Genomic DNA, 25221 nt, shown 5'->3' with positions numbered 1-25221 from the left:
TAAGTGCAACTGTAGTCACAGGAACATCAAGCTGCTTGAAGATGGTCTTATAACCTTTACCTTTAACATGCTTGTCTATAAATTTATTTCTAATCTCCTGAGAAAACTCTTTCCTTTGCTTCCTCTGGTCCATGTTGAGTGTGGTACACACCATGTCACCAAACAGCACAGTGAGTATCTGTAGCCCTATATACAGGCCCACTGACTGATTACAAGATTGTAGACACCTATGATGCTAATTAGTGGACACAACATAATTTAACATGTCCCTTTTGTCACATTATTTTCAGGGGTACCATCATTTCTGTCCAGGCCTATTTCATGAGTTTAATTTTTTTTTAAATTCTGTGGAAGCAGGGTTGAAAAGCAATGTCTGACTTTCATTTGTTCATTTTCATAGATTTTTAATTTATTATTACTTTTGTCAGATTCAAGTTATTTCTGTGACCATTGTGGGTTTTTCTTTCATTAAACGAGGGGTACCAACAATTTTGACCATGTGTGTATAGCTCTCCTGGAGTGGTGCTGCCATGTTTTTTTACATTCTGGTATAGGAACACTAGAAGGTTACTGTATGGTCACATTATTTTTATATTGGTCTTTAAACAGTCATAACATACAATATACAACTATAACACATTCATGACACATCTACTACAAATTCCATAATTGTTTATAGTGATAGTTCCTTTCCTTTTATCAGTCCTATCAGATTATGATCTCTATCTTCCCAAAATATTTAGACATAGAAAAAAATATAATAATAGCACTATTAATAATATTCAATAGCAGATAATCATATACTGAGTTCTGAAAAATAGGAAGCCTTAGGAAAGAGCATTTTATATAAAAAAAAAGTTGGTTGATGACATCAGCCCGGCTCCCCCCACTCCATCCAAAAATATATATATATGTTTATTGCAGGAAGAAATGTACAGCTGCATATTTTAAAATTGCCTTCCTCTGCATGACAAAAGAGACGAGTGAACAACACAGTATCCCAGTCGCACCCCAGAGAAGTAAAATAATGAAATGTAGTGGCTCCAGCTAGACTGTTGTATGTAACAGCAGGGACCCAAACTTGAATTACACTGCTGTGCCTTGTCTACTAAATACTAGATGCAGCTACCGTAGTCTGGAGAAGCATTTCTCTTAAAGTAACTGGCACCTGTGTTGTTGACAGATGTATGAGATACAGTGGTGGCCAAAAGTATTGGCACCCCTGCAATTCTATAAGATAATACTCAGTTTCTTCCTGAAAATGATTGCAATCACAAATTCTTTGGTATTATTATCTTCATTTAATTTGTCTTCAATGAAAAAACACAAAAAGAATTGTCCTAAAGCCAAATTGGATATAATTCCACACCAAACCTAAAAAAGGGGGTGGACAAAAGTATTGGCACTGTTTGAAAAATCATGTGATGATTTTCTAATTCGTGTAATTAACAGCACCTGTAACTTACCTGTGGCACCTAACAGGTGTTGGCAATAACTAAATCACACTTGCAGCCAGTTAACATGGATTAAAGTTGACTCAACCTCTGTCCTGTGTCCTTGTGTGTACAACATTGAGCATGGAGAAAAGATAGAAGAGAACTGTCTGAGGACTTGAGAAACCAAATTGTGAGGAAGCATGAGCAATCTCAAGGCTACAAGTCTATCTCCAAAGACCTGAATGTTCCTGTGTCTTCTGTGCGCAGTGTCATCAAGAAGTTTAAAGCCCATGGCACTGTGGCTAACCTCCCTAGATGTGGATGGAAAATAAAAATTGACGAGAGATTTCAACGCAAGATTGTGCGGATGGTGGATAAAGAACCTCGACTAACATCCAAACAAGTTCAAGCTGCCCTGCAGTCCGAGGGTACAACAGTGTCAACCCGTACTATCCGTCGGCGTCTGAATGAAAAGGCACTGTATGGTAGGATACCCAGGAAGACCCCACTTCTTACCCCGAGACATAAAAAAGCCAGGCTGGAGTTTGCCAAAACTTACCTGAGAAAGCCTAAAACGTTTTGGAAGAATGTTCTCTGGTCAGATGAGACAAAAGTAGAGCTTTTTGGGAAAAAGCATCAACATAGAGTGTACAGGAAAAAAAAAGAGGCATTCAAAGAAAAGAACACGGTCCCTACAGTCAAACATGGCGGAGGTTCCCTGATGTTTTGGGGTTGCTTTGCTGCCTCTGGCACTGGACTGCTTGACCGTGTGCATGGCATTATGAAGTCTGAAGACTACCAACAAATTTTGCAGCATAATGTAGGGCCCCGTGTGAGAAAGCTGGGTCTCCCTCATAGGTCATGGGTCTTCCAGCAGGACAATGACCCAAAACACACTTCCAAAAGCACTATAAAATGGTTTGAGAGAAAGCACTGGAGACTTCTAAGGTGGCCAGCAATGAGTCCAGACCTGAATCCCATAGAACACCTGTGAAGAGATCTCAAAATGGCAGTTTGGAGAAGGCACCCTTCAAATATCAGGGACCTGGAGCAGTTTGCCAAAGAAGAATGGTCTACAATTCCAGCAGAGCATTGTAAGAAACTCATTGATGGTTAACTGTTCGCAGTTATTTTGGCTAAAGGTTGTGCAACCAAGTATTAGGCTGAGGGTGCCAATACTTTTGTCTGGCCCATTTTTGGAGTTTTGTGTGAAATGATCAATGATTTGATTTTTGCTTCATTCTCTTTTGTGTTTTTTCCTTGCAAGCAAATTAAATGAAGATAATAATACCAAAGAATTTGTGATTGCAATCATTTTCAGGAAGAAAATGAGTATTATCTGACAGAATTGCAGGGGTGCCAATACTTTTGGCCACCACTGTACATGTTCATTGGGTTCCTATGGAATTGGATCCATTTTGTATATTTGCATGTCTGTGATGAAGAATTTGACAGTGAGCATCACAGATGACAGGGACTGATAGAACACAACACAGTATCAATAACAAGTATGGCCACTTTTACATAGTTTTTTGATCTACTTGTACACACTTTAAGAGTTAATATATAATATAAGAGATCTGTTCTTTCGCACTAATAGAGTGTTAGACCACATAATATCCAAAGCAGTGCATAAAAGTTTGCCTGTCAAACATTTGCTGAAACACACTCTTTCCTCTTATGTTTACACTGTGTTCCAAATTATTATGCAAATAATATTTTCTCAGATTTTCCCAAATTACCTATATGAATTGCAGTCATTGTAATTTTCCAGTCAAATAACTATTAGAGTACAATTGAAAGGTTTTTGTACAAACTGCCTATGATAACAGTATATTTTTTAAAAAATAAAAAACTCAAGCTGCACTCAAAATGCATGTTCCAAATTATTATGCACAGCAGAGTTTTCAACCTTTTCATTTTAATAAAGAACAAAAAAATGGTCATTTTTGAAATTATAAGCATTAGCAGGTTATTACAAACTGAAATCAAACAGTTTTAAACTCAAAACTTTATTCTAGGTGATGTTACATTTGCACATAGGACCGCTTGTTCGAAAGGAGCTTCTGAACTCTCTCGTCCATTGAATTTGTCAGGTTTTGGATGGTTTCTGCTTTAATTGTTTTGCATGAGGACAGAATACCCTCCCAGAGCTGTTGCTTAGATGTGAACTGCCTCCCGCCATCATAGACACTCCTTTTGATGATGCTCCAGAGGTTCTCAATGGGGTTGAGGTCAGGGGAGCATGGGTGCCACACTGTAACGGGTCTGGGAGGCGGAACCTCTGAGCAACTATACAAGGGGGCGGTCCTTGTAAGGAAGCGGGTGGCTCCCAGGGAAGACGGGCAGGTAGTCATGGCAAGTGACAGGGACAGTCTCTGGGTAGAAGGGCAGGTAGTCACGGCAAGTGACAGGGACAGTCTCTGGGTAGAAGGGCAGGTAGTCACGGCAAGTGACAGGGACAGTCTCTGGGTAGAAGGGCAGGTAGTCACGGCAAGTGACAGGGACAGTCTCTGGGTAGACTAGCAGACAGGTAGCAGGTGGACGCTCCCAGGTATAGCGGGCAAGAGTCTCTGGACGGGCAGGTGGTCACGGCAAGTGACGGCAGAGCCTCCAGGTAGGCTAGCAGGCAGGTAGCAGGTGAGCGCTCCCAGGTGAGCGGGCAAGAGTCTCTGGACAGGCAGGTGGTCACGGCAAGTGACAGCCGAGCCTCCAGGTAGGCTAGCAGGCAGGTAGCAGGTGAGCGCTCCCAGGTGAGCGGGCAAGAGTCTCTGGACAGGCAGGTGGTCACGGCAAGTGATGGCAGAGCCTCCAGGTAGGCTAGCAGGCAGGTAGCAGGTGAGCGCTCCCAGGTGAGCGGGCAGGCTGGTCCATAGACAGACTGATAGGTGTTGGAAGGCAGACCGTCGGACCGCAGGCTTGCAAGCAGGTAAGCGGATATCAGGCAGGTATCAAGCAGGAATCTGGCAGGTGACTGGCAGGTAACAGGCAGGAATCTGGCAGGTGACTGGCAGGTAACAAGCAGGAATCTGGCAGGTGACTGGCAGGTAACTGGTAACGGGACCTGAGGGCTGAAGCAGAGTGAAGGCTCGCGCCCTAAGCACAGTGGCCGGGAAGGAGCGCACGCTGCCAGCAGAGCGGGAGGAAGACGCCGGGCATAGAGCGGAGAGGTGAGGGGAACAGCCGACGCTACAGTACCCCCCCCTTTAGGCCCCCCCTTTTTTAGGCCAGACAGAAATTTACCAAGGATGAGAGGGGCATGGATGTTCTCCCGGGGCTCCCACGTTCTCTCCTCAGGACCAAACCCCTTCCAATCTACTAGAAAAAAGGTCTTTCCTCTTACCCTTTTGGTGGCCAGAATGTTCTCTACCTCAAACTCGTTTTCAGTGGAAACCGGAGCAGGAGGCGTACCTGTAGACTTGGAAAAAGAGTTAAGTACCACGGGTTTGAGGAGAGATACATGGAAGGAATTAGGGATCCGCAAGTTGGCCGGGAGTTTCAATTTATAGGCCACCGGGTTGATCTGTTTGATAACCTCCAGTGGGCCGATGAACCGAGGCCCTAACTTGTAGGAAGGAACCTTGAGCCGGACATACTTGGACGAGAGCCAGACTTTATCTCCAGGACGGAATTGTGGAGGATCCAGGCGTTTTTTGTCAGTGTGTTTTTTCATCTGCTCGGACGACTGAAGGAGTGCAGATCGGGTACTCTCCCAAATGGAGGAAAATTTGCTAACGAGAGATTCCGCAGCCGGATTGTCCACCGAGGTGGAGACGGGAAATGGGATCCGAGGATGCTGACCGAAGACTACAAAAAACGGGGATTTGGAGGAAGATTCGCTCTCATGATTATTGTGAGAGAATTCGGCCCATGGCAGGAGATCCACCCAGTCTGAATGGTGGGCATTAACGAAGTGCCGGAGGTAACTGGTCAGGATCTGATTGATCCGCTCCACTTGACCATTGGACTGTGGGTGGTATGCGGAGGAGAAGTCCAGGGTGACGTCTAGCAGCTTACATGTGGCTCTCCAGAAGCGTGAGGTGAACTGAACCCCACGATCCGACACGATGTGGAGGGGCAGGCCATGAAGACGGAAGATGTGGCGGATAAAGTCTTTAGCCAGCACGGGTGCAGACAGGAGGCCTGGCAGGGGAATGAAATGAGCCATTTTGGAAAAGCGGTCAGCGACCACCCAAAAGACCGTACAACCGACGGAGACAGGGAGATCTGTTATGAAGTCCATAGCTATATGCTGCCAGGGGGCAGCAGGTACTGGAAGAGGAAGGAGGCGACCGGCTGGCAGGTGTCTCGGAACCTTGTTGCGGGCGCAGGACACACAGGCAGAAACAAAGTCTATTACGTCCTTGTGCAGGGTAGGCCACCAGTAGTGCCGGATGATAAGCTAGAGGGTCTTTTTCTGACTGGCGTGGCCAGCTAGCTTAGACGAGTGACCCCAGTGTAGGATCCTCTCCCGATCAGGTGCCATTACGAACGTCTTACCGGGAGGGAGACGATTTAGACTCACGGGGGCCACCTGCATTACTCTGGCGGGATTGATGATGTGTTTAGGTTCCTCCTCAAGATCAGACACCAGGAAGGATCGGGACAAGGCGTCAGCTTTGATGTTTTTGTCAGCCGGGTGAAAATGAAGAACAAAATCAAAGCGAGCAAAAAACAAGGACCACCGGGCTTGGCGCGGGTTAAGTCTCTGGGCACTCTGGAGGTAAGCCAAGTTCTTGTGGTCCGTGTAAATTATTACCGGGTGAAGAGCCCCCTCAAGCAGGTAACGCCACTCCTCCAATGCCAGCTTAATGGCCAATAACTCTCGGTCTCCTATAGAATAGTTGCGCTCAGAAGAGGAGAAGAGTTTGGAGAAGAAGCCGCAAGTTACCATTCTCCCGGAAGACGATTTTTGGGTAAGTACCGCTCCGACTCCAGAGGAGGAGGCGTCAACTTCCAGGAAGAATTGCTTGTTGCCGTCCGGGCGATGCAGCACCGGGGCGGAAGAGAAAGCCTGTTTTAAGGAAAGAAAGGCTTCCTCTGCTTCGGGCGGCAATTCTCTGGGATTAGTGCCCTTACAGGTGAGCGCAGAGATTAGGGCAGTCCGGGAAGAGAAGTGCGGTATGAAGAGGCGGTAGTAGTTGGCGAAGCCCAGGAACCGCTGAATAGCCTTCAAGCCCTCTGGTCGAGGTCACTTCTCGATGGCAGACAGTTTCTCAGGATCCATTCGTAGGCCGGTCTGAGAAATTATGTAGCCCAAAAACAGAAGCGAGGTCTGCTCAAAGAGGCACTTCTCATATTTAGCGTAGAGGTGGTTCTGCCTGAGCCTGAGCAGAACCTGACGAACATCCCTCCGGTGAGTCTGGAGATCCGGAGAGAAGACCAAGATGTCGTCCAGGTACACCACTACGCAGGAGTAGAGAAGGTCCCGGAAGATGTCATTGACCAACTCTTGAAAGACGGCGGGAGCGTTACAGAGACCAAAGGGCATTACCAGATATTCATAGTGGCCGTCCCGGGTGTTGAATGCCGTCTTCCATTCATCCCCCTGACGGATACGGACCAGGTTATAGGCCCCACGGAGGTCCAGCTTGGTGAAGATTCTAGCCCCCCTCAGACGGTCAAATAATTCTGGAATGAGCGGAAGGGGGTATTTATTCTTCACCGTGATCTGGTTAAGGCCTCTATAGTCTATTCAGGGACGGAGAGAGCCGTCCTTCTTTTTAACGAAGAAGAAGCCTGCTCCCGCCGGGGAGGTAGATTTCCGGATAAATCCCCGGGCCAGATTCTCAATATATTCAGACATAGACCGGGTCTCAGCAGCGGACAACGGGTAAATACGCCCACGGGGAGGAGTAGTGCCGGGTAACAGGTCGATTGGGCAGTCGTATGGTCTATGAGGGGGTAATGTCTCTGCCTCCTTTTTATTAAAGACGTCCGCATAAGACCAATAAGGAATCGGAAGTCCAGGTAGATTAGCTGGGGTAGGAGAAGGACGGACAGGATGGACGGGAACTAAACAAGTCTTATGACAGTCCTGTCCCCAGCGAAGGACTTCTCCGGTCTGCCAATCAAGCACGGGTGCATGTCTCTGAAGCCAAGGTAGGCCTAGCAAGAGGGTGTGAGAGAGTCCAGGCAGAACATGAAAGAAGATGCTCTCAGAGTGCAGCATTGCCACCTGCAGAGTAATGGATTCGGTGATGAGTTGGATGGGATGTGGTAAGAGGCCCCCATCCACGGCGGCGACAGATAAGGGTACAGCCAGAGGTTTGGTGGGAATGCGGTATTTTTCTACCAGGGACTGAGAAATGAGATTCCCGGCAGCTCCAGAGTCAAGTTGGGCTAGTTCAAAATAGCGGTTCTCCCCGCAGATGATAGAGACCGACAGCAGCAGAGATGGAGAGGGTTTATTCTTGTCTAGGACGACCTCTCTGAGCGATCCTAGACACAGGCGTTTCCCGACCTCTCCGGGCAGGTACGGATCCGGTGCTCCTTACTGCCACAGTAGAAGCAGCTCCCCTCAGCTCGGCGTAACTCTAGACGGGTTTTGACCATCTTGGTCTGGTCGACCTGCATAGGTTCGGGTGAGTGCGCCTGGGGAGTAGCGGGAGAAGAGACGGGTTTCTGAAAGGTAGGAGCTAGACGTGGAAACCTCCTCTCACGGGTGACCTCTTTGGCGTGCTCCTGGAACCGGATGTCAATCCGGGTGGCAAGAGTTATTAAGTCGTCGAGAGTGGTAGGAATGTCCCGACCGGCGAGTTCATCTTTAATACGGCTGGACAGACCCTCCCAAAAGACAGACACCAGGGCGTCGTTATCCCAGGCCAGCTCAGAAGCAAGGGTACAGAACCGTATGGCATATTGGCCCACGGTGAGATTTCCTTGATGGAGGCGTAGCAGAGATGATGCGGATGAGGTCTTCAGTCCGGGTTCGTCAAAGACTTTCCGGAAAGCCGTGAGAAAGGCTGGCAGGTCGGACACCAAGGGGTCTCCTCTCTCCCATAGAGGATTTAGCCAAGCCAGTGCCTCCCCCGTGAGATGGGACATAATGAAGGCTACTTTGGCCCGGTCAGAGATAAACTGGTGGGACAGGAGTTCAAAGTGCAGGGTGCACTGGTTTATGAAGCCCCGAGCTTGAGCGGGATCGCCTCCGAAGCGAGGAGGTGCAGAAAGTCGGGGTCCGGGGCAGGATACCATGGTATTGGTGAGCAGCGGCGCTGCCGGGTTGCGAGTCACGACTCTAGCGGTGGTTGCTGGTGGAGCAGTCAGAGTGTCCAGGCGAGAGTTAACTCCACGCAGGTGACTCAGGATGGACTCCTGTTGGGACTTCTGACGGGAAAGTTCATGACATAGGTCCGAGAGCGAGGGAGCTTGGGTGCCACCGGGTTCCATGGCCCGAGCAAACTGTAACGGGTCTGGGAGGCGGAACCTCTGAGCAACTATACAAGGGGGCGGTCCTCGTAAGGAAGCGGGTGGCTCCCAGGGAAGACGGGCAGGTAGTCACGGCAAGTGACAGGGACAGTCTCTGGGTAGAAGGGCAGGTAGTCACGGCAAGTGACAGGGACAGTCTCTGGGTAGAAGGGCAGGTAGTCACGGCAAGTGACAGGGACAGTCTCTGGGTAGAAGGGCAGGTAGTCACGGCAAGTGACAGGGACAGTCACTGGGTAGACTAGCAGACAGGTAGCAGGTAGACGCTCCCAGGTGAGCGGGCAAGAGTCTCTGGACGGGCAGGTGGTCACGGCAAGTGACGGCAGAGCCTCCAGGTAGGCTAGCAGGCAGGTAGCAGGTGAGCGCTCCCAGGTGAGCGGGCAAGAGTCTCTGGACAGGCAGGTGGTCACGGCAAGTAACAGCAGAGCCTCCAGGTAGGCTAGCAGGCAGGTAGCAGGTGAGTGCTCCCAGGTGAGCAGGCAAGAGTCTCTGGACAGGCAGGTGGTCACGGCAAGTGACGGCAGAGCCTCCAGGTAGGCTAGCAGGCAGGTAGCAGGTGAGCGCTCCCAGGTGAGCGGGCAAGAGTCTCTGGACAGGCAGGTGGTCACGGCAAGTTACAGTGTGGCACCCATGCTCCCCTGACCTCAACCCCATTGAGAACCTCTGGAACATCATCAAAAGGAGTGTCTATGATGGCGGGAGGCAGTTCACATCTAAGCAACAGCTCTGGGAGGGTATTCTGTCCTCATGCAAAACAATTAAAGCAGAAACCATCCAAAACCTGACAAATTCAATGGACAAGAGAGTTCAGATGCTCCTTTCGAACAAGGGGTCCTATGTGCAAATGTAACATCACCTAGAATAAAGTTTTGAGTTGAAAACTGTTTGATTTCAGTTTGTAATAACCTGCTAATGCTTATAATTTCAAAAATGACCATTTTTTTGTTCTTTATTAAAATGAAAAGGTTGAAAACTCTGCTGTGCATAATAATTTGGAGCATGCATTTTGAGTGCAGTTTGAGTTTTTTATTTTTTTAAAAATATACTGTTATCATAGACAGTTTGTACAAAAATCTTTTAATTGTACTCTAATAGTTATTTGACTGGAAAATTACAATGACTGCAATTCATATAGGTAATTTGGGAAAATCTGAGAAAATATTATTTGCATAATAATTTGGAACACAGTGTAGACTGTTTAAATTGTGACCTAAATGTATTCTTCTTACCTAGCCTTTAAACTTGATTTGAAAGGGGGATTAAAAGGTAAATTATAAGGTAAAGATTAGAGATGAGCGTTGTTCTACTCGAACTGTTCGCCAATCTCAAATTCGAGCTGTTTTGGGCGGTGTTCGAGCCGTTCGGCGAACACGAACAATTTGAGAAAAATTCGGCTGTTCGAGGTTATGTTCGATAACTGTTCGTGCACCAAAATCATAACTGGATTTTTTCTCAGTAATGATGAAAATTAATGTTAATACGCAGTTTGAGTGTACAGCGGGGTGGGGGGAGGGGCAGGGGATGGATCTCTGCAGGAACAATGAAGATCTCCATTTTTTTTTCTCTTTCCCGCATTTGCAGTGGGGAAGTGCAATCTGTCAGCCTATCAGCAGCGCACACACGGAGCGAAGTGCTTTTTTTCACACAAGCAAGAGCATGTGTCATTGGCAGTGTATGTCACATGTCCTTGCCCTATAAGACCAAGCCATTTTCCCCGTCGCCACCATTTTCTCACTGCTGCAGCTGCGTGTTAGACGGCACCGCTGTTGCTGTGTGCACTATACCTTGTTAATTTCAAGCCAATTTTCGCACAAATCTACAGATAGCTTGGGAGTAGGGAATAGTTGTGATTGCAGTCCTTTTAAGGACTAGGTTACAGCATTTCCTACGACTTTTATCAGGCAGGTCTGTGCTCTTAAATAGCTAGATTGTGGGAGTAAAGACTAATTGTAATTGGAGTCCTTTTCAGGACTAGGTTACATCAGTTCCTATCAGTTTTTGCCAGGCAGGTCTGTGCCAGTGCTGTGCAAGTTTTTTTCACAGCATTTGGCTGAATCTAGCAAAGCTAATCCTTTTTGGCCTATTGCAGAGTGTGTTAGTCAGTGGAGTAGCCTATCTGTGTTGCAAGATATACCACCTGTGTATAGAATACCAATTTTTTTACTGCACCTAGTGAACTAAAATCTTTTGGGCATAGCATCATTCTATTAGTCCATCTATACTGACCTCCATCAGGTTGCAAATTGAATATAATTTTTTTCTGCATCTAGCTCTGAAAAAATATTGGGCTTCTAGCTGTGTGTGAGACTTGTTCTATTAATCCATCTATACAGACCTCCATCAGGTTGCAAACTGAATATATTTTTTTCTGCATCTACCGCTGAAAAAATATTGGGCTTCTAGCTGTGTGTGGGACTTGTTCTATTAATCCATCTATACAGACCTCCATCAGGTTGCAAACTGAATATATTTTTTTCTGCATCTACCTCTGAAAAAATATTGGGCTTCTAGCTGTGTGTGGGACTTGTTGTATTAGTCCATCTATACTGACCTCCATCAGGTTGCAAACTGAATATATTTTTTTCTGCATCTACCTCTGAAAAAATATTGGGCTTCTAGCTGTGTGTGGGACTTGTTGTATTAGTCCATCTATACTGACCTCCATCAGGTTGCAAACTGAATATATTTTTTTCTGCATCTACCTCTGAAAAAATATTGGGCTTCTAGCTGTGTGTGGGACTTATTCTATTAATCCATCTATACAGACCTCCATCAGGTTGAAAACTGAATATATTTTTTTCTGCATCTAGCTCTGAAAAAATATTGGGCTTCTAGCTGTGTGTGGGACTTGTTCTATTAATCCATCTATACAGACCTCCATCAGGTTGCAAACTGAATATATTTTTTTCTGCATCTACCTCTGAAAAAATATTGGGCTTCTAGCTGTGTGTGGGACTTGTTCTATTAATCCATCTATACAGACCTCCATCAGGTTGCAAACTGAATATATTTTTTTCTGCATCTAGCTCTGAAAAAATATTGGGCTTCTAGCTGTGTGTGGGACTTGTTCTATTAATCCATCTATACAGACCTCCATCAGGTTGCAAACTGAATATATTTTTTTTCTGCATCTACCTCTGAAAAAATATTGGGCTTCTAGCTGTGTGTGGGACTTGTTGTATTAATCCATCTATACAGACCTCCATCAGGTTGCAAACTGAATATATTTTTTTCTGCATCTAGCTCTGAAAAAATATTGGGCTTCTAGCTGTGTGTGGGACTTGTTCTATTAATCCATCTATTCAGACCTCCATCAGGTTGCAAACTGAATATATTTTTTTTCTGCATCTACCTCTGAAAAAATATTGGGCTTCTAGCTGTGTGTGGGACTTGTTGTATTAGTCCATCTATACTGACCTCCATCAGGTTGCAAACTGAATATATTTTTTTCTGCATCTACCTCTGAAAAAATATTGGGCTTCTAGCTGTGTGTGGGACTTGTTCTATTAATCCATCTATACAGACCTCCATCAGGTTGCAAACTGAATATATTTTTTCTGCATCTACCTCTGAAAAAATATTGGGCTTCTAGCTGTGTGTGGGACTTGTTCTATTAATCCATCTATACAGACCTCCATCAGGATGCAAACTGAATATATTTTTTTCTGCATCTACCTCTGAAAAAATATTGGGCTTCTAGCTGTGTGTGGGACTTGTTCTATTAATCCATCTATACAGACCTCCATCAGGTTGCAAACTGAATATATTTTTTTCTGCATCTAGCTCTGAAAAAATATTGGGCTTCTAGCTGTGTGTGGGACTTGTTCTGTTAATCCATCTATACAGACCTCCATCAGGTTGCAAACTGAATATGTTTTTTTTCTGCATCTACCTATGAAAAAATATTGGGCTTCTAGCTGTGTGTGGGACTTGTTGTATAAGTCCATCTATACTGACCTCCATCAGGTTGCAAACTGAATATATTTTTTTCTGCATCTCCCTCTGAAAAAATATTGGGCTTCTAGCTGTGTGTGGGACTTGTTCTATTAATCCATCTATACAGACCTCCATCAGGTTGCAAACTGAATATATTTTTTTCTGCATCTACCTCTGAAAAAATATTGGGCTTCTAGCTGTGTGTGGGACTTGTTCTATTAATCCATCTATACAGACCTCCATCAGGTTGCAAACTGAATATATTTTTTTCTGCATCTACCTCTGAAAAAATATTGGGCTTCTAGCTGTGTGTGGGACTTTTTCTATTAATCCATCTATACAGACCTCCATCAGGTTGCAAACTGAATATATTTTTTTCTGCATCTACCTCTGAAAAAATATTGGGCTTCTAGCTGTGTGTGGGACTTGTTCTATTAATCCATCTATACAGACCTCCATCAGGTTGCAAACTGAATATATTTTTTTCTGCATCTACCTCTGAAAAAATATTGGGCTTCTAGCTGTGTGTGGGACTTGTTGTATTAGTCCATCTATACTGACCTCCATCAGGTTGCAAACTGAATATATTTTTTTCTGCATCTACCTCTGAAAAAATATTGGGCTTCTAGCTGTGTGTGGGACTTGTTGTATTAGTCCATCTATACTGACCTCCATCAGGTTGCAAACTGAATATTTTTTTTTCTGCATCTACCTCTGAAAAAATATTGGGCTTCTAGCTGTGTGTGGGACTTGTTCTATTAATCCATCTATACAGACCTCCATCAGGTTGCAAACTGAATATATTTTTTTCTGCATCTAGCTCTGAAAAAATATTGGGCTTCTAGCTGTGTGTGGGACTTGTTCTATTAATCCATCTATACAGACCTCCATCAGGTTGCAAACTGAATATATTTTTTTCTGCATCTACCTCTGAAAAAATATTGGGCTTCTAGCTGTGTGTGGGACTTGTTCTATTAATCCATCTATACAGACCTCCATCAGGTTGCAAACTGAATATATTTTTTTCTGCATCTAGCTCTGAAAAAATATTGGGCTTCTAGCTGTGTGTGGGACTTGTTCTATTAATCCATCTATACAGACCTCCATCAGGTTGCAAACTGAATATATTTTTTTTCTGCATCTACCTCTGAAAAAATATTGGGCTTCTAGCTGTGTGTGGGACTTGTTGTATTAATCCATCTATACAGACCTCCATCAGGTTGCAAACTGAATATATTTTTTTCTGCATCTAGCTCTGAAAAAATATTGGGCTTCTAGCTGTGTGTGGGACTTGTTCTGTTAATCCATCTATACAGACCTCCATCAGGTTGCAAACTGAATATATTTTTTTTCTGCATCTACCTCTGAAAAAATATTGGGCTTCTAGCTGTGTGTGGGACTTGTTGTATTAGTCCATCTATACTGACCTCCATCAGGTTGCAAACTGAATATATTTTTTTCTGCATCTACCTCTGAAAAAATATTGGGCTTCTAGCTGTGTGTGGGACTTGTTCTATTAATCCATCTATACAGACCTCCATCAGGTTGCAAACTGAATATATTTTTTTCTGCATCTACCTCTGAAAAAATATTGGGCTTCTAGCTGTGTGTGGGACTTGTTCTATTAATCCATCTATACAGACCTCCATCAGGTTGCAAACTGAATATATTTTTTTCTGCATCTACCTCTGAAAAAATATTGGGCTTCTAGCTGTGTGTGGGACTTGTTCTATTAATCCATCTATACAGACCTCCATCAGGTTGCAAACTGAATATATTTTTTTCTGCATCTAGCTCTGAAAAAATATTGGGCTTCTAGCTGTGTGTGGGACTTGTTCTATTAATCCATCTATACAGACCTCCATCAGGTTGCAAACTGAATATATTTTTTTTCTGCATCTACCTCTGAAAAAATATTGGGCTTCTAGCTGTGTGTGGGACTTGTTCTGTTAATCCATCTATACAGACCTCCATCAGGTTGCAAACTGAATATATTTTTTTCTGCATCTAGCTCTGAAAAAATATTGGGCTTCTAGCTGTGTGTGGGACTTGTTCTGTTAATCCATCTATACAGACCTCCATCAGGTTGCAAACTGAATATATTTTTTTTCTGCATCTACCTCTGAAAAAATATTGGGCTTCTAGCTGTGTGTGGGACTTGTTGTATTAGTCCATCTATACTGACCTCCATCAGGTTGCAAACTGAATATATTTTTTTCTGCATCTACCTCTGAAAAAATATTGGGCTTCTAGCTGTGTGTGGGACTTGTTCTATTAATCCATCTATACAGACCTCCATCAGGTTGCAAACTGAATATATTTTTTTCTGCATCTACCTCTGAAAAAATATTGGGCTTCTAGCTGTGTGTGGGACTTGTTCTATTAATCCATCTATACAGACCTCCATCAGGTTGCAAACTGAATATATTTTTTTCTGCATCTACCTCTGAAAAAATATTGGGCTTCTAGCTGTGTGTGGGACTTGTTCTATTAATCCATCTATACAGACCTCCATCAGGTTGCAAACTGAATATATTTTTTTCTGCATCTAGCTCTGAAAAAATATTGGGCTTCTAGCTGTGTGTGGGACTTGTTCTGTTAATCCATCTATACAGACCTCCATCAGGTTGCAAACTGAATATATTTTTTTTCTGCATCTACCTCTGAAAAAAATATTGGGCTTCTAGCTGTGTGTGGGACTTGTTGTATTAGTCCATCTATACTGACCTCCATCAGGTTGCAAACTGAATATATTTTTTTCTGCATTTACCTCTGAAAAAATATTGGGCTTCTAGCTGTGTGTGGGACTTGTTCTATTAATCCATCTATACAGACCTCCATCAGGTTGCAAACTGAATATATTTTTTTCTGCATCTACCTCTGAAAAAATATTGGGCTTCTAGCTGTGTGTGGGACTTGTTCTATTAATCCATCTATACAGACCTCCATCAGGTTGCAAACTGAATATATTTTTTTCTGCATCTACCTCTGAAAAAATATTGGGCTTCTAGCTGTGTGTGGGACTTTTTCTATTAATCCATCTATACAGACCTCCATCAGGTTGCAAACTGAATATATTTTTTTCTGCATCTACCTCTGAAAAAATATTGGGCTTCTAGCTGTGTGTGGGACTTGTTCTATTAATCCATCTATACAGACCTCCATCAGGTTGCAAACTGAATATATTTTTTTCTGCATCTACCTCTGAAAAAATATTGGGCTTCTAGCTGTGTGTGGGACTTGTTCTATTAATCCATCTATACAGACCTCCATCAGGTTGCAAACTGAATATATTTTTTTCTGCATCTACCTCTGAAAAAATATTGGGCTTCTAGCTGTGTGTGGGACTTGTTCTATTAATCCATCTATACAGACCTCCATCAGGTTGCAAACTGAATATATTTTTTTCTGCATCTACCTCTGAAAAAATATTGGGCTTCTAGCTGTGTGTGGGACTTGTTCTATTAATCCATCTATACAGACCTCCATCAGGTTGCAAACTGAATATATTTTTTTCTGCATCTACCTCTGAAAAAATATTGGGCTTCTAGCTGTGTGTGGGACTTGTTGTATTAGTCCATCTATACTGACCTCCATCAGGTTGCAAACTGAATATATTTTTTTCTGCATCTACCTCTGAAAAAATATTGGGCTTCTAGCTGTGTGTGGGACTTGTTCTATTAATCCATCTATACAGACCTCCATCAGGTTGCAAATTGAATATAATTTTTTTCTGCATCTAACCCAGCCAATAGTTTTGGCCTAATACCACAGTTTGGCCACTCAGCTCTGCTCGGTTCCCATCCATTGTTTTTTTGTGCAAACAACTCCAGAGTTGTGAATTAGTTAACCACCAAAATGAGTGGAAAAAGGCCTGCTGCTGGTGGAAAGGGGAATATTCAAGTTGGGAAGGGGAAAAAAGGTTGTGTCCGTGGGGTAGGTGTTAAAGCAACAGTAACATCTGCAGAAGAAAGACCATCTTCCAGCCAAACTAAAATGTCTACTTCTTTTAGCGGACAATGTGATAAGATCCCTTTCTTACGGCCACGCCAATCGCTACAAATTCCAGATGAGGCACAAAAACAGCAGGTGCTTCAACGGATATCAATTGCTCCTTTAAGTGGGCTCTCCTCCACATCAACTTCAACATCACAAATACTCCAGTCCTCAAAGGTGTCACCCCAATCGCACTTGCTTCCTCACAGCTCCCAAATCTCCAGCTGCCCGTCTGAGTATGAGGTAGAACAGATGGTTGAGTCTGCAGAGCTGTTTACTCATACTATAGCCTCGGAATCAGAGGTCGACTCCAGCGCTTCTGTGAATCCAGACGAGGAAATGATCTGCACTGATGCCCAGAATCTTTATGAGTCGGATCCAGGACCAGACGCAGAAGGTTCTGACCATAATGTAGACCCTCATTCCCAAACTGTAACTCCTGTTGGTGGAGACAATGAGGAAGACGATGATAAGACTCAAATACCTGATTGGAGCGACAACTTTAGTTTTTTGTCAGGGCAGGAACAGGTTGGCTCTGAGGACGACGGGTGTGATAACGCACAGGGTGATGATGATGAGGTTGGAGATCCCACTTACTGTCAACCCACAGTCAGCCAAGAGATGAGGTCAGCAGAGGAGGTGGAGGAAGATGCTAGTGACGACGAGGTCAGGTTGCGCCTTCCTGGACAGAGATGTAGTACTGGAAGCACGTCAACAACTGCATCCTCAAACACAACTCTGCCTCTCACCACAAGTCGTGGTGGCTCTTCAGGTCGCATGGGTGCTAAGCCTTGCATAGCTTGGGCATTTTTTCAGATCGATAAAGTTGACCCAACTCGTGTTATCTGTAACATTTGTCAGCAAAAGCTAAGTAGAGGCCAAAAAATACATAGTTTGAGTACTTCATGCATGAACCGGCACATGGACATGAAGCATAAGTTGCAGTGGGAAGCTCAGTGTGCTACAATGCGGCCTAGCCGGCCGGGCCAACCACCGTCTGCCATATCTTGTGCATCCGCGGCCTCTTCATCCTCTGTGACTGGGGGGACAGCAGTCACACCTGTTTTGGGGCGCAGACCTGCCACCTCTTTACCCGCAACAGCCAGCGTGATTGGCAGGTCATCATTTTCTTTCGAGGTGGTAACACCAGCTGGTGTTGAGCGCTGTCCGACATCGATAGCACCACCTTTGGATCAAGGCAACCTAACATGTCCGCCTGCATCTTCCTCACAGACCGGCAGTTTGCCGGGGACACCCTTATCAACCCCGTCTAAGCACAATAGCCAGCCCTCGGTCCCTCAGATGTGGACAAGTAAAAGACCATTTCCTCCTAGCCATGAGAAAGCTAAGAGGTTGAATTTCACCATCTGCAAGCTCTTGGCTACAGAAATGCTGCCTTTCCGCCTGGTGGACACAGAGGATTTTCGAGACCTTATGTCCGTCGCAGTGCCCCAGTACCAGATGCCCAGTCGGCACTACTTCTTAAAGAAAGGTGTGCCTGCGCTCCACCAGCATGTCGCACACAACATCACCGCTTCTTTGAGAAACTCTGTGTGTGACAGGGTGCATTTCACCACAGACACTTGGACGAGTAGGCATGGACAGGGGCGTTACATGTCGCTGACTGGGCACTGGGTAACTATGGTGACAGCAGGACAAGGGGCTGCTGTCCAAGTCTTGCCATCCCCACGAGTTGTGCGTCAATCCTCTTTATGTTAAAGTTCCTCCACTGCTTCTGCCTGCTCAACCTCCTCTCGGTCTTCCACCTGCACCCAAAGCCTGTCTGGTCATGCCACAAGCTTTCTAACTGCGCAGAAGGGATCCTGCAAACCTCCTTACTATGCTGGCAGTAGGGCTCAACGTCATCAGGCGGTTTTTACATTGAAATGTCTGGGAAATGTGAGTCACACAGCTGAGGAGTTGTGGTCAGCTCTGGAGAACCAATTTCATGAATGGTTGTCTCCACTGGACCTGAAACCAGGGAAGGCCGTGTGCGACAATGCTGCAAACCTGGGTGCGGCCCTTCGCCGGGGCAATGTCACACACATGCCTTGTATGGCTCACGTGTTGAACCTGGTTGTCCAGCAATTTTTAGCCCACTATCCCAGACTAGATGGCCTTCTGCAGAGGGCACAGTCGCTGTGTGCTCACTTCCGCCGTTCGCATCCCGCAGCTCAGCGACTTACATCTCTACAGAAGTCGTTGGGCCTGCCACTTCACCGGCTAAAATGCGATGTGCCTACCCGGTGGAATTCAACTCTGCACATGTTGCAGCGACTGTGGCAGCACCGACAAGCCCTGGTGCAATACGTTCTGACGTATAGCCTGGGCCAACGAGATTCAGAGGTGGGGCAAATCACGCTGGAGGAGTGGTCTCAGATCAGGGACCTATGCACCCTTCTGCACAGTTTTGAAATGGCGACGAAGATGTTTAGTGCTGACGATGCCATTATCAGCATGACTATTCCGGTGATTTACATGCTGGAGCACATGTTAAACAGAATTCGGAGTCAGGTGGTGGCACAAGAGGAGGTGGAGGAAGTAGAGGAGGAGGAGTTGTATGCGGAAGGGCTAACATCTACAAGGTCCAGACGGTCGGCAGCACCAAGGCGGCAGGCATGTGAGGGTGGGGGAGATGGTTTTACCAGGGCGCATGGTAGCAGCCAAACTAGTGAGGAAGGTGCAGGAGCCCAGGAAGAAGTGGAGGACGAACTGATGGAAGACTCATCAGATGAGGGAGACCTTGATCACATTTCTGTTGTGCGAGGTTGGGGGGAGAGGACAGAGGAAGGAAGCATGATTGTTACCTCGCCACCAACACAACAGGGACTTGGTGCTCCTGGTTGCGCAACACACATGAGTGCCTTCTTGCTGCACTACCTGCAACATGACCCTCGAATTGTGAGAATTAGAAATAATCCTGACTACTGGGTTGCCACACTGTTAGATCCCCGGTACAAAAGTAAATTTGCAGAAATTATTCCTGCCATAGAAAGGGATGCACGCATGCAGGAGTATCAGCAGAGACTGTTGCAGAATCTTACATGTGCTTTTCCACAAAATACCAGTGGTGCACGTAGTGAATCTCACAGTTCCAACTTGCCAACCGTGGGACCGTCAAGTGTTCAGCACTCAAACCGTAACAGAACCACAGTATCTGCTGGTAACATCAATTTTGCGGAATCATTTCACCACTTTTTTAGCCCATCCTTTGCAAGGCCACAGGAGACAAGAAGTCTGACACATAGTCAACGCCTAGAGACGATGGTACAGGAGTATCTCCAAGTAAACATTGAAGCCACGACTGTGTCACTGGACCCTTGCTCTTTTTGGGCTTCCAATCTGGATAAATGGCCGGAGCTAGCCACTTACGCCTTGGAGATCTTGTCATGCTCCGCAGCCAGCGTTCTGTCTGAACGTGTGTTCAGCGCTGCTGGTGGTGTGCTGACAGATAAGCGCACGCGGCTCTCCACTGATAATGTAGACAGACTCACGTTCATAAAGATGAACAAATCATGGATCCGAAACGACTTTTCTACCCCTGTGTCATCCTGGGGAGAGTAAAAGCTTGATGATTGGTTAAAATCCCCCTACCAACCATTTTAAGCTTTCAAATTACTAATCATGTTTATCTGTATCTTGGCTGGAAAATAATTTGGGCTTTGTAGCAGTGTGCAGCACTGATTCTATTAGGCCATCTATAATAAGCTCCACCAGATTTAAAATTACTAATCATGTTTATCTGTATCTTGACTGGAAAATAATTTGGGCTTTGTAGCAGTGTGCAGCACTGATCCTATTAGGCCATCTATACTAAAGCTTCACCAGATTTAAAATTAATAATAATTTTTAGCTGCATCTAGCCCGGAAAATAATTTTGGGGCTCCGAGATGCGCAAGACACATAAGTGCCTTCTTGCTGCACTACCTGCAGCATGACCCTCATATTGTCAGAATTCGAAGTAATCATGACTACTGGGTTGCCACACTCTTAGATCCCCCAAACTTTTCGATCAACCTTTTCATTTTAATAAAGACCAAAAAAATGGTCATTTTTGAAATTATAAGCATTAGCAGGTTGTTAGAAACTGAAATCAAACAGTTTTCAACTCAAAACTTTATTCTAGGTGATGTTACATTTTCACATAGGACCCCTTGTTCGAAAGGAGCTTCTGAACTCTCTCGTCCATTGAATTTGTCAGGTTTTGGATGGTTTCTGCTTCAATTGTTTTGCATGAGGACAGAATACCCTCCCAGAGCTGTTGCTTAGATGTGAACTGCCTCCCGCCATCATAGACACTCCTTTTAATGATGCTCCAAAGGTTCTGAATGGGGTAGAGGTCAGGGGAGCATGGGGGTCACACCATAAGTTTGTCCCCTTTTATGCCCATATCAGCCAGAGATGCAGATGTTTTATGTGCAGCATGAGATGGTGCATTATCATGCAGAAAAATGATCTTGCTGTGAAATACACGGTTCTTCTTCTTGAACCATGGCAGGAAGTGCTGTTTGAGAAAATCCACATACATTATGGAGTTCATCTTTAGCGCCTTCAGGGATTCTAAAGGGGCCGACAATCTCTCTCCCCATGATTCCAGCCCAAAACATTACTCCACCTCCTCCTTGTTGGCGCTGTAGCCGTGTTTGCGTGGGGTATCCATCAACCAGCCATCCTCCACTCCATCCATCTGGACCTTCGAGCGCTGCACGGCACTCATCCGTGAACAAAACAGTTTTGAAATCAGTCTTCATGTAATGTTTGGCCCACTGGAGCCGTTTCTGCTTGTGTGAAGTGGATAGAGGAGGTCGACAGGATGGCGTATGCACAGCTGCAAACCTCTGAAGGACCCTGCATCTTGTTGTTCGGGGGACGTTGGAGGCACAAGCAGCTTCAAAAACTTGTCTGCTGCTATGACAAGGCTTTTTTGCCGCTGCTCTTTCAACCTGACGTAATTGCCTGTAGGAAAGAGTCCTCAATTTGCCCTTATCAGCACGCACACGTGTGTACTGTGAATCAGCTACATACTTCTTGATTGCCAAGACACTTCATCCTGATCATCGCACAATGTTGATTGTAGTCATGCCTTGACCTAAACACTCCACAATTTGTTGCTTCTCAGCAGCCGACACATCCTTTTTCTTTCCCATTTTGGCAGAAAATGTAGGCTGCTTAATAATGTGAGACAACCTTCTTAAGTAGTCTTGCCTTTCATTGGACACACGTGCCAAACTAATTAGCACAGGTGTCTGCAATTGCTTACAGTGATATAAAGAGCCCTGACACACATCACCATCAATGAGTTTAACTGACAAACAAACAAATTCTTCCCTTATCACTCCTAAACACTTTTTGCATAATAATTTGGAACGCAGTGTACATGTGCTTTTCCACAAAACACCAGTGGTTCACGTAGTGAATCTTACAGTTCTAACTTGCCAACCGTGGTCTGTATGGAGTTGTTCAATAAAGGGCCCAAAATTAAGATAACATAGATGGGAGAGGTCTCTATGAATAGGAATTCCTAAGTATTTGATACCCTGTGAGGGCCAGGCAAAGGGAAAGTTGAACTGGATGGGATCCTATATGGATTTGGGGAGGGAGACATCAAGGGCCTCAGACTTCGCTGCATTGATTTTAAAATTTGACCATGTAACAAAGTGATCTATTTCAGCCATAACAGCATGGATGGATATATGTGATTGAGTGATATATACTAGGACATCATCAGCAAATAGAGAGCACTTGTACTCGGTGCCTCCCACCTCAATCCACCTAATATTGGGGTTATGGCGAATTGATGAGAGCAGGTGCTCCGTCACTAGGATGTATAAGAGAGGGGACAGAGGACATCCCTGCCTTGTCCCATTGGTGATTGTGAAAGGTGATGAAAATGTTCTGATGCACCCCCTGGGCCTTGGGACACCCGGAGCCGGACCCTTTTTGGTGGATGCTGGTGGCTGTAGTCTTCGTGGCGGCGACCCGGTTCCGTGGCTCAGGGTGGTCAAACCAGTGGCGGAACTATTTATGTGGTTTTGATGTTTAAATGTCCGACTACGCCACCCGTGGATTGCGGTCAGAGTGAACCGCCGCTGCAGGGCAGACCGCTGAGGCTGGTGTTGTGGGTGCAGCAGAGCGTAGCATAACTCCCCACGGGAGGAGTATAGCCTCAGGGCAGTGTATGCGGAGGATGGGGGTGATGGTGCAGGGCAGCAGCAGTAACGACACGGAGTCAGTGATGCAGTCCAGGGCCTTTACTCACAGTTCTTATTATCCAGACCACGTCTGCAGGTAACGGCTGCCCACGTCGTACTGTGCTCACCAGGTGAGGGGCTCAGACAACTCCCAGATAACTTTGGAGCGCTTCACAGGACCCCCTTTGTGTGTCCTTTGTCTGGCCTTTCTTACCAACCCTTCTGTCCGGCTGCCTCGGGCCTCCTCTTGGTAAACTTGGCGCCAGTTTCCCTGACCCTATGTGGTACCTTCCTAGCAGGTGTAGCGAGGGGCTGCGCCACATAAAATGTCACAGCCTCCGGTTTCTAGCTGAGGGTCGTTTCCTGCCTCCACTAGTTTCGGGGACCGGTCTCCCCCTTTGGCCTGACCCCTCCACGCAGGTGGATTCGGGCGTGCGGTGGCGACTCGCCCATCCGCACCCCTGGGATCCCTTCATTCCTCGTTCCTGGAGCCTTCTCCGCTCCTCTTCCTTCCTTCTCCCTCTTCCAGGCCTGGGCCTCTGTTACTAGGCCCGCCTCCGGAGCAGAGCTCATGCAGAGCCCCTGCTCCCTGCCACTTCTGCTCAGACTTCTCTGCACTGAACTAAGATGGTGCCCACCTTTTATACTCCCTTCTCAATGCACCCAGGAACTGCTTCCTCCCTGCTCCTGCACTACAGGGTTCCCCTTCCTCAGTGTTCCCTCCCCCCACTCCAGCCAGGGACAGGGACTGTCGTGCCCATCTCAGAGGCATATTGGTCGCCGTGCCCCACGGCAATGTGGTGTAATGCATGCAGGTGTCGGGTCCTGATCCACACTCCATCCTTACCTGAGAGTGAGATATCACACCTCTGGGTGAGGTGCAATACCTCTGTAGCAACCGAGCCCTCAGGGTGCTACAGTTCCATTTATCTTCAGCCTAGGTGACGTATTGTGATACAGGGCCGTGATTTTGGCTATAAAAGGGTCCCCTAGACCCCTACCCCAAGCTTTTTAAGAGAATCATATATGGCGTGCCAGGAGACTCTATGGAATGCTTTCTCAGCATCCAACGAGAGTATCTAATTACAAATTTTTAACTGCATCTAGCCCAGGAAATACTTTGTGCCTAGTAGCAGTGTCTGCTAGTCAGCGGATTATCCCGGCTGTTAAGCAAGCTACACCACCTGTAGTTTAGACACTTAATTTTTTCAAAGGAAATGCTTCGGGACCATGGGATACTCAGTGAAGAGCATCAGGAGGCACCCCAAGGCATAGGGGCTGGGACTGGCAGTAGGATGCCTTGCGGTGGACAGCCGAGCTCGATCCTTATAAAAGCTTTTTAACTGCAGCAGCTTTAGTGGACGCTACTGGAGCTGGAATTACGCGGCTGCTGGCATGAGACTTGCCCTCCAATAGATCCTTGTAAATGGATTTAAAGTGTATTCATTCAAATTAGAGAGACAATTTAAATTAAAAAGCTTACAGCTGCCTCCACCACAGGGGGGCTCGCTCGACCCACCAGCGGACAGGCACCAGTATTGGGAGAGGGGGGCTGGCCATCAGGGTTCACCGCGGCTCTGGCACAAACCCGGCGACACGGAGGTGGCACGGGCAGGAGCGGACTGGCCGTGTCGGCTTCTCACTTTTTGGATTTTAGAAGGGCATGACATGCCTATATCTGTGTCTCCCCCTCCTTTTACTCCTCCACCTCTTTTATTTTCGCATGACTATATGTACTTGTCACTTTTCCATGTGTTAGTTATGTCTTCTGAGCAGTTTGTCAGCTTTTGGACACCTTTGAAGGTGTTTTCTATGTGTTTCTATGTGTTTTTGTTTGCCTGCTATTGGTTTTAACGGTGTTCGAAGGTGTTCGACGAACAGTTCGACGAACAGTTCGGCGAACACACGGGTGTTCGACGAACCGAACCCAACTCGAACACTACGGGGGTGGCTCAACACTAGTAAAGATCTCAAGTGAAAGATCACTAGATATGAAGTTGTGCATTAATGAGAATGCAACTTCTGCCACAAGAATATGTGTAAAGAGGTGGCAGAGGGGTTTCCTTTCTCTGTCAACCACTTGTATGCTGTGGTCAGTATTGACTTCAGCATTTAGGTATTTCAACGGAGGCTGCAGGGCCAGAAAATGGGTCTTAAAATGGGGACTGTGGCTGTGTCAGGGTGTTGGAATAATGCTTATTATTGTATATATTGCAACATCTACTATTTACTAC

Source organism: Phyllobates terribilis, unplaced genomic scaffold (genome assembly GCF_046119375.1).
Source record: "Phyllobates terribilis strain yellow unplaced genomic scaffold, ASM4611937v1 Scaffold_2__4_contigs__length_985480577, whole genome shotgun sequence".
Lineage (NCBI taxonomy): Eukaryota > Metazoa > Chordata > Amphibia > Anura > Dendrobatidae > Phyllobates > Phyllobates terribilis.
This window is presented reverse-complemented; position numbering follows the sequence as displayed.